Source organism: Epinephelus moara, chromosome 20 (genome assembly GCF_006386435.1).
Source record: "Epinephelus moara isolate mb chromosome 20, YSFRI_EMoa_1.0, whole genome shotgun sequence".
Lineage (NCBI taxonomy): Eukaryota > Metazoa > Chordata > Actinopteri > Perciformes > Serranidae > Epinephelus > Epinephelus moara.
In genome coordinates, this window is record NC_065525.1 from 28,209,375 (window position 1) to 28,221,914 (window position 12,540).

General features: G+C 40.5%; 1 protein-coding gene across 1 annotated transcript in view; it reads left to right on the forward strand.

Annotated features, from left to right (window-relative positions):
* ano3 (anoctamin 3) overlaps nucleotides 1-12,540 on the forward strand; it is a 61,306-nt gene that overhangs the window by 13,273 nt on the left and 35,493 nt on the right. The gene's annotated exons all lie outside the window — the stretch shown is intronic.

Consider the following 12,540-nt stretch of genomic DNA (forward strand, 5'->3'; position numbering starts at 1 on the left):
GTTATTTATGAATCAATATGGGACATCAGATTCCAGTTCATGCTGGTGTCCGTGTGGCAATTCGGCGATAACGTGGACAGACATAGATCATGTAACAAACTGTACAGTGAATCAATGAAAATTGGTCTCCGCACAAATTTCTTCAAATCTATAAATAAATGCCCATCGAGTCATCAATCTGTGTTTTCCTCTCCAGCTTGATTACACCACTGCGCCTGTATTGATTTCAGACCCTAAGTAGGGCTTTTTAGAGAACACTGGTGATTCTTTAATGCTTCGTGTTAGTTATTCATGTCCCTGCTGTCTGCGTTTTAGAAAATGCCGGAGAAACTTCTTGTTTCCAGGCTGACACATGCAGGCTGATAAACGGGGAGCGATGACCTCTTTTTGTTGATGTACCTGGGCTGAGGAGGATGAAAGGGTCTCTCCCCTGGCTTCTGATGAGAGGATGCTGAGCCGAGCAGTCAGAAATCTCATGAGTGAGGGATGCCCTGCTGAGGAGGGTGTTAGCTTATGGATCTGCTGTAGCTCATGTCTCTCCACTGGTATTTAGTATGAAAAGAAAGTGTGGGAGTTAGATATAAAAAAGAAGGGAAAGCTGGCTATTTACACCATTTTTTCCTACTAAGATTTACTGTACAGGCACAACACAGACTGAACCACATCCATAATGGTTAGTTTGGAATTTTTGTAATGATCTTAACTAGGGGTGCAGGCGATTTGTTGACTAGTTGATTAAATGTTGGTACCCTTGCTAGTAGGCACCAGAAGCACTAGTCAGATACACTTATTATTAAAATTATTTTTTATTTTATGTGATGGTGCTCACTAAATGAAAATGCCGTCATCACAGGCCCGTTTCCTAAAGATTATTGTTTTCAATGAATGTTAGTTGTTAACTTCTATTCTGTGAGTTGTTGTCATGTTTTGTAGGATAATGTGCCACATATTTCAGCAGCATTTAAAATACAATTTGGTCATTGTAAATAGTGATGAATGATTTCAAATTGCTCTTTTAATATACACAGTGCTAGGGATCGACAGATAATCGGCCTGGCCAATTATCGGGGCCAATATTATGAATTTTTAGGGTTATCGGTATCTGTGATTTTTTCCACCAATATGCCAATATACAGTTTTGTTTTCCTTAGCTGCGCTGTTTTGCCCCTGCCGTGCTTCTCACTGCCTGCACGTACCACTCTAGGCTCTTAAAAGCAGACTCGGAAAAGTTCTCAGAATAAATATATGCTTAACTGCATTAAAAGCCAACCCTAGATACATTTTTGTTTGGTGTTTCGCCTCACTATACTTGCCTTTTTTCATCGCTATGTCTTCTGTAAGCATGCCGCTTACAGTCTGACACCTGGGGTCTCATTTATAAACATTGCGCATACACAAAACAAGGCCTAAAAGAGGTGTACGCCACTGCATGCAAAAGTTATGACGTGTAAAAACCGACTTGATGGGAGAAACTTTGACCCATGCTTGCGAACATTTTGGAGACAGGCACACTTCTAGTGGCTCATAAGTGATTTAGACGGATTATTTCTGTATGACATTGTTTTTAGGAAAATCCTTCATGGTATACCTTTAACCTTTATAGATGAAGTTGTGCTCAATATTGACTGTTTCCTGAGTGTTTTCTTACTTTTAGACGAGTCAATTCGCCTAAGTTTAAACGTGATTTAAAGCGTCAGGGAAATTAGTCGTTAGGAACATCCCTAATCTAAACAGACTTTTATTTAGTTGAATGAATGATCTTTTTTGCCAGGATACACACAGGTACAATGAAACTTCATTTGGCTACTCTCAGGTGAATTTAAAACTAAACATAACTCAAGAAACTCAAAAAGACTCAGGGAAGCACCAGAATAAATAAACCAACAGCAGCAGGATAAACGTAAGCAACATCAGATTGACTAAAAACCACAGCAATTATATCATGTTTAAGAAGTTGTTTAATTGCTTGAATGGTGTTCCATGCAGTAATTATTTCTTTCTGTGTGGTTTATAACATCATATATCAAAGAGTGAGCCCCCTCCCTGCTTCAGTCCAGCCAACAGGAAACACACAGCACAACATGATATCAGATTTATGTAAAAAGCTTGACTACAGGCCTGAGGGCCCACTCAATATTTCAGTGACTGCTAAGTGCACCATTAAATTGAAGGCAAAGGGGTGAATGTTGGCTCACAGAAGTCCTGCTAAAGCAGAAATTCAGATATTATATTGCAGTTCCTCGAACACAATCAGTAACAGAGAGAGCATTAAAAGGCTCTGAGCTGAATGCAGCTTTGTGTTCCTGTGCACAAAGCTGCATTCAGCTAAAATGTGTTTTAGCATTGCTGGAGCCAAGGCAGTTATTGCTTTATTGGTAGTCAGTAAAATCTGAAAATGTATTCTGAATCAACTGGGAGCCAATATATGGTGGTTCATGTGCCAGTTACATCTCTCTTCAAGTTTCCCTTAAAAGGCTCTCCGCTGAGTCGCAGGTGAGAAAACATGTTTGGTTAAAGACAGAACACGGAGGGTTAGAGAAGGGACTGATTATGTAAGTAAACATAAGGTGAGGGTATGAATGACTTCATGTTTTCTTCCTGCCTTGATAAAAAATATCGCTCAGCTGGTATAAACTAGAACATACAGCTCCATTTGGAGTTTAAAAGGAAAGTGACTCACAGCCATCTGATATTACTTTTCAGGATTTGAGTGAATTTCAAATGTTCTCTGGCAGAGTAATCATCAACTTGTTGACACACTGAACACTCAATATCTGCCAGAGAGTATTTGCTTTAAGCACAGCGAGATTTAAATGCAGCCTGGTTCTACAGTCACATGCGTCTTTAGCAAAGCTTTGCTCATGCTTCTACGTGTATTATTCTAGAGCTGCAACGATTAGTCAATTGATTGAAAAGAAAAAAAAAAAAATCTACAACAGTTAAAAAAATCATTGAAGTCATTGTCAAGCAAAAAATGTAACATATTTGATGGTCCCAGGTTGTCAAATGTGAGCGTTTACTTATTTTATTGCTGAATTATTTGGGGTTTGGACTGTTGGTCGGACTAAACAACATTTAATGGCGTCATATTATGCATGAGGACATTGCGAAGGACATTTTACTGTTTACTGCTGTTTAAAAAAAACCAAATGATTAATTGATTGTTGAGAATTTTGGCAGATTGATAGATAATTAAAAATAATTGGTGGTTGCAGCCGGATTTTATCCTGCACTGTCAAGTAGTGTTTACATTATTAACAAGCAGCTTCTCTTATAGTTTCTGAAGAATCAATATTGCATATCAGGCAACGTCCTGCTCACCTTATTCCTCATGCAAATAGTTTATGGATTAGTGTTTTATTTCCTTTTTTTTTTTTTTCAATTAAAGTGTGTGTGTGTGTGTGTGTGTGTTTGTGTGTGTATGACCTTAACCCTTTTTTGCATAGGGATCCAGCAATACTGCCACAAGGAAGGCCCTTCATTACGCCAGCTTCCCTTCCTTTACACAGAACCAAACAACTCATATCACCATTCCAGTGTGTGATTTTAGACACAGCATGTCAGCGTTTCGAAAGCAAAATAGGGGTGGCAGGTGTGATGTGTAACTCAAGAGCATCTGCATCTAGTGTGACACATACCATAGGGCAGCCTCCTAAACGATAACAATGGCATAACATGGCATGTGGTTGATCTTGTCTTGTCCTCCAAATTTGTGGTCATTTTTGGTTGCTGTTCTTTGTCTTTAAATTAGCTGCTAACTACCACTAGGTGCTTTTTAATATCCTGGTGGTGGGTCGCAAACATAACATACCAACACACTGTTAAACCCGTCGCGTCTGGTCGGCTTACACTTATTACACAGACGTTGCTTTGGCGCTGTTACTACCTCTGATTCTGGCTGTGAGGCTGAACAATTATGTTCCCCCATTATGTTTTTGCAAAAGCGGCTTTAGGCCAACAGGGGACAAAAGCCGTAGCCCCCATTGGGAAAAAGGAGATTATTGTTTCAGTGGTCACGGTTGAGGTTAGGTTAAGGTTAGGGTAAGTCTCCAGGAAATGGATGTAAGTCTATGTAATTACCCCAAAAGTGACCTTAGTAAACATTTGTGTTTGTGTTCTGCTTGTCAGTGTGTTGGTTCAGTGTCTGCTGAAGGACTTAGAGTCCTGTCCTCAGTGAGACTACTCCTTGTAACATTGTATGTATGCCGATACAGCGAATGTGTGTGTGTTGTGTGTGTGTTCATGTGTAAACCTTTGGTTGCACAGTCCTAAGCAGGCCACCTGTCCTCTTATGCAAGCAGGCAGATGGTTTTATAGATACAGACATTAATTTCAGGGCAGATTTGGGGAGAGCACATATACAGTATCATCTGTGATTTAAACAGGCTGCTGTGGGATATAAGGCAGATAGCAGTTTCATGTTAACTGATTCAGTGTGTTTAAAAAGCCTGTTATGAAATTGCAGCATTTCAGCTAGACATAGAGTTTACAAAATGACAAAACAGAGAGGTATTGTGTTCTGCATGTGTGTGTGTATTGTCTTGCAGTTACCAGCTTTAACACTTTCACAGTCTTTAAATAGTCCGCTGTTGTTTTGTTGCTAGGTTATAAGAACAAAACAGACACAAGTTCTGCCGGAACCCAAAGTTACTCTACAGTTTAATCACGTCTGCAAAAAAACACACACTGTTTTTAGCAATTCTAGGTGGAACTAAAATGTTCTGCTGTGACCTTTTGTTGCTTGCTAGCATTTACTCTGCAGTTCGTATGCGTTCCCTGATGAGGTGTGTGTACGCAGAGACAAAGCAGAGGCTTTGCGGAAAATCCTGTGACGTAGTAGAAATCACAAGCAATCAGGGGACATAAGAAGATAGTGTGGCGTTAAAGGAGCGGGGCAAATATAGAGATTGAGAGGGAAAGAAGATGTTTAATCTGCTCAAATGATGCAACCCAGAGGTTGTGCCAGGATTGTATAATGAGGTCCTGAACCGTTTAAACCGGGGGTAAAAAGTGCCATCTGCTCTGAGGTGTGTTCACGGTCAGGCTGTCGCCCCGGCTGCACGTGAGAGATAGACGACGTGTCTGCGGGGAAAATTGTCAGCTATTTCAGACTGTTTTTGTTGTTTGTTTTTCTATTAATCATTGTCCAAAAAACATAATTACATCCACTGTGATCCAGTGTTGCAAAAATAAGACGTGAAATGTCCAAGAGGGCGAGTAGTTTTATAGTCACTGCATAAAATGATGTCTTTCTTCGCTGTTGCTTAGAAATTGTCAGCGTCTGTAATTAGATCCTTTGTGTTTTAATCACACATTTGTTTCAGGTCAAGTCAGCGAGCTGTGATGTCAACACTGCATCCATTAGCTATAATACATTACATGTCATTATCATCACTTAAGTCAACAGCTTGTGTGGCAAAGTCAGTTAAGTACAACATAACAGATTTGGATAGTTAACCTGTATTTATCATCATTAAATGAATCAATGAACAGCAGACCTCACTGATTTGTATTTGAGTGGATGAATTAATGTTGTGGTAAATCACAAATCACATGGGATCACTCACATGTGCCATGTGCAGCAACGCTTGTGAATGTTTATGTCAGATTATTCTTATTGAATATGTTTTTGTTCATATAAAAATGAGAGTTGGTGCAGTCTGTGTTTTTGATCACTGGAAGTGCAGTAGAGGTGGGAATCTCCAGGCACCTCACGATTCAATTTAAGTCTGACAACGTGATTATAAAACAATTATTGATGCATCTTTTCACCACCTGATCGCTTCAGCTGTAAGGGACTTCCAGCCTGGTCTCACAAAACTGTTAGAAGCGATCATAATGTTAACAACTGGGTTTTAAATTTCCAGTTATTGACCTTTTTTGCAAGACAACCTTTCAAGAGAGAATCATGATGCATCTAAGAATCAATTTCCCCCCAAACCCTAAAGTGCAAAGGTCAGAAATGGTCTAATTTGATATATTGTGGCTTTAAAAATAAAGGTAAAGCTGACGACTCGTCGTTGTGAGGCATTTCAGAAGGTACTGGCACTTTATTTCTCCCTGTTTTAAATAGAAATTCAAATGATACTAATATTCTCTATGAAATCTGAAGTTGCAAACCTGCAATCACAGTATTTGTGGTGCTGCAGTTATTCTTTTGATACTGTGATGGGTAGCAGCTCTAGTGTTTAAAGATTTACTTTCAAAAAGCTTTTATTTATTTATTTATTGAGTACACTGTTATCATGCTGAATATATATTTAGCTCACCGTCTGTTTCTGCCAGTCGAACAGAAGTGTTTGATTTTCAACATTTTGTGATGGTGCCCAAGTACAATTGCCCCCCTCCCAACCTCTCAGCTGTCACATTAGTAATATTGTTCTATACCAGGGTACATTTACATCACCATCTGTTTGTTATATTGTTGCTATAGTGTGGAAAAGAGCTCACAAAATCCTGAGCCCATACAATAGAGTCTGCCTTTGCACTGTGGTTCATATTTTAGAGACAACATCATGAACGACCCTTCCCACTTATGAGGGTGAAAATGGCGTATGTTGTGCACATGTGCAGATTTTAGAGGAGGCAGGCGGCACTGAGAAATGCCTTTGCAACTCCACTCTCCAATTGCTATTCACAATAAATAGCAGTTTACCTTTGTGTTTTGGTGCAGTTGTTTTTCACACCTGATGCAAGCTGTACCCAAGAACACACAAACTGTACTCCAGACCACCTTTCAAGGGGACTTGGGCACAGATCGACTTGCCTGGCACACAGTGTTAACACTAATCAAACAAACTGGACTTTGTGCATTGCTGCTGTGCGCCGTTCGGAGGCTGCTGCAGAGCAGAGCAGAGACATAGCCTCGGTTCAGGGGGAACAAGCCTGTGGCCATCTTGTTGAAGTCAAGATATGTCAACAAAGTAGGACACATCCCCTCAGTGATGTGAGAGATGGAGTGTAGCATGTTCCAGGATGTCACTGATGACATCAGTGAATTCATTGAATCTGTGGGGGATTTAATTTGTAAAACAACAGAAGCAACTTTACCCAAAACTACAGTTAAATCCGCCCACAGTCAGAAACCAAGGATTACCAGAACCCTCTGGAAGCATGGACAGTTATAAAGCAGCAGCCTACAATGTAAGAAGCCAAATACCGTAAGGACAAAATTAAAATGAACAGGTTGAAGGAGCAGATGGGATCATATTTTACTGGAGTTACCTTGTGTGACTTCATGTGACAAATCAAGTGTTTTCGGATCTGGCCTCCTTATTGTGACATTTCCTGCATGGTTACACCCTCATATCATCCATACCAGAGATCACCCATCATTTCAAACTTGTATTTGGTCAGCAAGAATAATCGTTGTGCCTCGAGTATTCACCATGTAACATTTGATATGAGCTGAATATTCAGAGGCTGCTAATGATACCGTTCTAAATGCTCCCTGTGAACTCAGCTCCGTCTATGTTTTCTTTGATATGGTGCCAGGCAGAGGATGAAACACACTCTAATTGCTTAGAAAAGGTTTCTGTAGGAGAGGCTGTCGGCCTCGCCTCGGTCCTGTCTTCACGTGATAATTTTTATAAACGCACCGCTGCAGTGGTTTGGATGTGCTTCTCTAAGCTTGTGTGTGTGTGTGTGTGTGTGTGTGTGTGATATTTTTTTCTTCTTTGCCCACTCTTGTTCCCCTGAAATGCACTCTGTAAGGGGAAAGCAATAATATTTTTTGTTGTGCTCATAATGAAGAATGTACCTCAGTGAAAGCTGTGACGCTGAAAGTGCTATGAGCTGAACATAGATGAATTATTGAAGGTATAGAATGAGGAAACGCAGGGGCATGATGGGGAACAGCCCACTGACCTGAATTCTCTGTTTGCTACTTTGTGCAACATCCTCGCAGATAATGTCTCGATGCTGAAGTTCCTTCTCGGGTCCCTTAAGGCGATCATGAACGAACGACTAAAAGCAAAAGCATAATTTCTTTTTTGACACATACTGAACAGTGTTGCTGCATTTTCACAGTATTGTTTTGTTTCCTCTGATAGATACTTGCAATTGATCATAAAACCCTTGACGTTTTTCAAATTAAATGTTTGCTCTTCCAGCTGGCTCAGAGTAGATTGGCGACAGCCGCACAGAGACACATAGAGGAACAGTGCTGTGGCACTGCCAGGGATATGCTCACTTTTTATGACAGAAATAATCAAGAGGAGCATAACGAGCAAATAACAAATATACACAACATCCATTTCCAATGTTTGTCACAAGCAGAAACATTTGTAGGCGAGTATACAGTACACAGTATACGTACACAATGTTATATGTACCCACACACATGCACAGACCAAAAAAAAAATCCTTTTAATCTCACAACACAAGACCGTCATGGACAAACTGCACAGGAGAGATCCAAATCCCGGATCACGACCTTCCCTGAATCTCGTCCAGCTCCCCCTCAGATGAGCCTGAGTGGGTGTTTGTGAGAGCACACACAGGGATTGCCGTCAAGGCCCTGTATCACGCTGATGCTGCAGAGAAAATTCAGAGGTGTTTTTCTTCCCGTTGTCACCTCTCAGCAAGCGTCCATTCCCTGGGCCTTTTGATCTGCTCCTTTTTTATTCCCTCCCGCCTGTCTCCTCTCCTCCCTGTGCAGGACTCACAGACAGTCAGTAGCAGCCCACAGACTGCCATACCAACTGGCACACACATGCACATACAGTCCAAGCACTCACACGGGATTAACTTTCTCCTGATAAACCAGTTTAAGCCAGTGCACAGCGAGATTAAACACAGGATTTCACATTAGATGAACCCTTTATATATTTATATAGACTTATACAATGCACTGTCTTCAGGATGTACCGCTCTGACTGGGACAGAGTTCACAGAGTCTGTCTGTATCAGAAAAATAAGCTAAAGCTTTGGAACCGGGCAGTGATTGTCAGATAACCATTATTACATCCTTAATATCCACAGATCCACACATGCTCTGAAATTTTCCATGGAAGCAATTTCACACAACACCAACTCCGTCCAATTTGTGGGTCTATTTTAAAATTTAAGAATCCTTTGGGATAACCGAGCCTCACCCCTACAGGCCCATTAGCTCGCTCTGCTCTGATGTATCATCTCAGACATGTTGAGCCTTGCCAACGTCTTTTGGGATTACCAGGACCAGCCAGGGTCCAGTAAATGTTCCTTTTTGATTATACATACACACAGCAGCCACTGTATTATATTGATCAGCATAATGGAGGGAAAGTGGGCAGGTATATTAAAAAAGAATCCACTCTTCAGGCCAATCCGCGGAGACCGTGAAATTACAGCACTTCAGGCGTTCTTGCCTCTTGAGTGGAAGCTCTCCGCTCATGCTGATTTACCAGTCAGTCATAAAGCATGTTGTTGCTGCTGAGGGAAACAAACCTTCTCGCTCACTGGACCATGAAATCCCTGGTTTCTGAAATGTCATTTCAGATGTCGTACAGATGTAATTGGCACAATGTGACTCTTTAATAACAGCTTGACAACCTGCAGCTCAGTATTGATTTGAAATATTGGACTTAATGAAATAGATTGAAACACGAAAAGCAACCAAGGGGAGCTGAAAGCGTGTGTACACTGTAGAAATAATTAAAGCACTGGGAAATTAAGCTTTGTTGTTAGCCTGAAGACAAATTAACTTAAATAGCTTCATTTAAAGTTTACTCTTATTGTGTTTTGTGCTGAGTTATCATACTCTCATGTTCAGAAGAATTTTATTTCAAACTATGTTTCTAAATCTGTCTCTGGAGGAGTGAAATCCAGCTGTAAGCAGAATTTAGTTTCAATGCACATCAAGATTTACACAGTTTTCACTTTCTCAATAATTCATTGTGTAGCTTTTAGCCGGAGCTCACAACTTCCATTCATTTCATATCTGTGGGGCTGCACAGGAAAGAAACAGCGTGATCAGTGGTTCCCCTGGGCCCTCAAGCTCACATCTTTAACTGGTTCCCTTTCTCACCCAACAGCAATGGGGAATCCCACTGGGATGAGTGTCATGAGAGTGAGTTATTACGCAGCTTGCAGCGCGGACCCTCAGGATGCAGTGAGTGAATTATCAATGCAGCTGAACGTTTTCGGGAAGGTCACTGAGAGAATTCCTCACTGGAGGTGAAAGTAAGTCACGTTGCCATTTGAAAAGAGAGCGCCTACATTTCATGTATAAAATGCCAGAGGCTGCAGAGGTAGAGCTGCTGCTGCTGGTGTGAAGGTCGCGTGCCACGACCTGCTTCAGTTGTTGGACATTCAATATCAGTTTCTCTTTACAACACATCATTACAGGGTTGAAGCACTGATTCATCAATGTGTCAGCCCCACTATTGACACAGTGCTCTTTTATCATCGAAATAACCTTGAAAATGACCTCCACTGCTATCGATAAAATGCTAATAAGAAAGTTATGTAACAGCACACATGAAAGCTGTTATAACACGTATCTCTGTTGAACTGGTTGTAGCACTTGCAGGCGTGTGTATGTAAGTACTGTGGTGCACCATTATGTGGCTTGTCTTGAGGTATTGAGCTGCGTGGTGATGGAGGGGGAGTGCTGATGGTTTTAATGCACTCCTCTATGAAAGGCAGACATTATTATCACCGCTCTAACCCATAAAAGGATGGACCAGCTGATGACTGAAGTGATTTCTCCTCCCTCCCTTTTTTCCACACACTCCCTTGTTATCAGTTTAAGCACTTGATCTACTAACGATTGTAAACAGATTTCCTTACGGTTAATTCTTCTTCCTTGTTTTTGTTATTGGACATTGTGCTTTTTTTTTTTTAAGGGATTCTTGTTTGTTATATTTTACAAGATTAGATGAGATATGATAGGATTAAAATGATGGAAAATCCAGCCAATAGACACACAACACAAATGACAAACGCAAACAATAAAAGTAAGAATTTTATGTAAACTCAGGCTACTCCTACTTTAGCAGCTTCAAAAAGCCAAATGGCCTCAAACATGGAAAATGATCCAAATAAATGGATTTCTAACAGCTGTGGGTTTATGTAGAGTTCTTACTTTAACATTCCTAATTTACTGCCTAGTAAGTATGCATTACTGAATATTAAAAATCTTATGTAACCACTATATAAATACATAAGTATTAGTGAATAGTGTTGCATTAAATTGCTGAAGTTGATTTTATTTTATTTTTTTATTTTAGTTTGACATCTGTTTTTGAAAGGGATGATGCAACTATGGTGGTTGTTTTATTGACAGTGCACTAATGCTCTATAAGTAGTTGGATGAAGTGATGCATGACCGTCCATCATCTTGCCCCATGAAAGGAGACATGTTGAATTCTGCTGACAGTGTTATCTCCACCTGTGCTCACACATCTGCAAATGTAACTGGTGAGCATGCTAATGTGCAGCTGGTCAGAGTGTGGATGTTAAGAATTATGCGCGGGGCCTTCTGACCTTCTAGCTTAAGTGATGTAGGTAATTACCAAATATTGACACAAATGGTCGCATGATAGATACATGTGTGAACGACCATGTGTCTCAGCTGTCCATTTGTGTTCTGACCACTAAAGCGCAGGTTAACACCAGGTATAAACAGGCTCACAGTTACAATACAGATCATAAAAACTGATGAGCTGCAGAAAGTTTATTACTAATTTTCAGCTATTGTTCCTAGCTGGGCTTTTAAATTTACAGTGTAATTAAAATATAAAGCTTTCAGTATTATAAATTGTAGTGGCATTAGCATTCTGGCATCAGCTGCTTTCCTCAAGGAACACTCGGGTGATTTAGTGTATCACTTCCAAAAAGTTGGTGGACTCACGAGAGCCAGATTTTGAAAAGATTGGTCAAAATTAATTCAGCTGAGACTGACATCGAATGGGTCAAGCTCAAGAAACAGTCCTTAGTTAAACTCTCTCTACTTGATGAGTGCCCATATCTTTCAAACTCTTAAGGCCTCAGTTTGTTTGAGTTTTCTGTTACAAATGTGCTGTCAGAGATAAACCTGGAGACATCAGCAGGGTTATTCTCTCTGACTTTATAAAGCTCCCTTCAGAGCTACAGAGCAGCATTATACATCTGTTTTCATAAGCTGGGTTGTACTTCAAATGAACCTGCAGAGTGGAGTGGCCCTTTCATGCTTCCCTATACTCTGGCTCATTCATCAGGGGCGCACTGAGCCCTGATAAGACGTAGCAAAACGTTTATTTGAACGGAAACGGTGGTGTGTTGAACACCAAGTTGTGTATGTGAGTGCACTGACTTTTAATATGGTGGGGTTTATATATGACTCGCTGCTGACACCTCTGACCTCCCACCAAATCAGAGAAAGCAGACCTCAAGCCCATTTCACACTGTTTTGAGGAAAGGAAGTTCAATTCCGAAACTGTAGCAAAATGGTTTACTGGTTTTAATGGTTTTTAGGATAAATGTCAGAGAACATATAGAAAACGACATGTAAACGTGTTGTCTTACCTTACCGGTGTGCTGCCATGTTTGTTTACCATTTAGCTCTGCTTTCCAAAG